The sequence below is a fragment of the Otolemur garnettii genome, unplaced genomic scaffold, assembly GCF_000181295.1.
Source record: "Otolemur garnettii isolate 467f Iridium unplaced genomic scaffold, OtoGar3 scaffold00305, whole genome shotgun sequence".
Taxonomy (NCBI): Eukaryota; Metazoa; Chordata; class Mammalia; order Primates; family Galagidae; genus Otolemur; species Otolemur garnettii.
In genome coordinates, this window is record NW_003852700.1 from 239,929 (window position 1) to 240,926 (window position 998).

A 998-nucleotide genomic window follows, 5' to 3' on the forward strand; every position below is an offset into this window, starting at 1 on the left:
ACAGGTATGTGTAATTGATTTTTTATTTTCTGGTAGCCTACACTCTTCTCTCACTCAGGTGTGAGTGCCTTCTTTCTGAAGATGCTACAGGTGTATAGAATTCAGTTTCTGTTTCCTGGTGGCCTGCACTCTTCTTTCACTCAGGTGTGAGTGCCTTCTCTCTGAAAATGCTATAGGAGTGTGGAATTGAGTTTCTGTTTTCTGCTGGCCTCTACACTGTTCTTTCACTCAGGTGTGATTGCCTTCTCTCTGAAGATGCTCCAGGTGTGTGGAATTGAGTTTCTGTTTCCTGGTGGCCTGCACTCTACTTTCACTCAGGATTGAGTGCCTTCTCTCTGAAGATGCTCCTGGTGTGTAGAATTGAATTTCTATTTCATGGTTGCCTGCACTCTTCTTTCACTCAGGTGTAAATGTCTTCTCTCTGAAGAGGCTCAAGTTGTGTGGAATTGAGTTTCTATTTTTTCATGGTGTGCACTCTTCTTTCACTCCAGTGTGAGTACCTTCTCTCTGAAGATGCTACAGGTGTGTAGAATTAAGTTTCTGTTTCCTGGTGGCCTGCACACGGTTCTTTCACTCAAGTGTGAGTTCCTTCTCTCTCATGATGATACAGGTGTGTGGAATTGAGTTTCTGTTTCCAGGTGGCCTGCACTCTTCTTTTACTCAGTTATGAGTGCCTTCCTTCTGTTGATGCTCCAGGTGTGTAGAATTGAGTTTCTGTTTCATGCTTGCCTGCACACTGTTCTTTCACTCAGGTGTGAGTGCCATCTCTCTGAAGATGCTCCAGGTGTGTGGAATTGAGTTTCTCTTTCCCGGTGACCTGCACTCTTCTTTCACTCGTGAGTGAGTGCCTTCTTTCTGAAGATGTTCCAGGTGTGTGTGGAACTTAGTTTCTGTTTCCTAGTGGCCTGCACTCTTCTTTCACTCAGGAGTTAGTGCCTTCTCTTTGAAGATGCTCCAGGTGTGTGTGGAATTGAGTTTCTGTTTCCTGGTGACCTGCA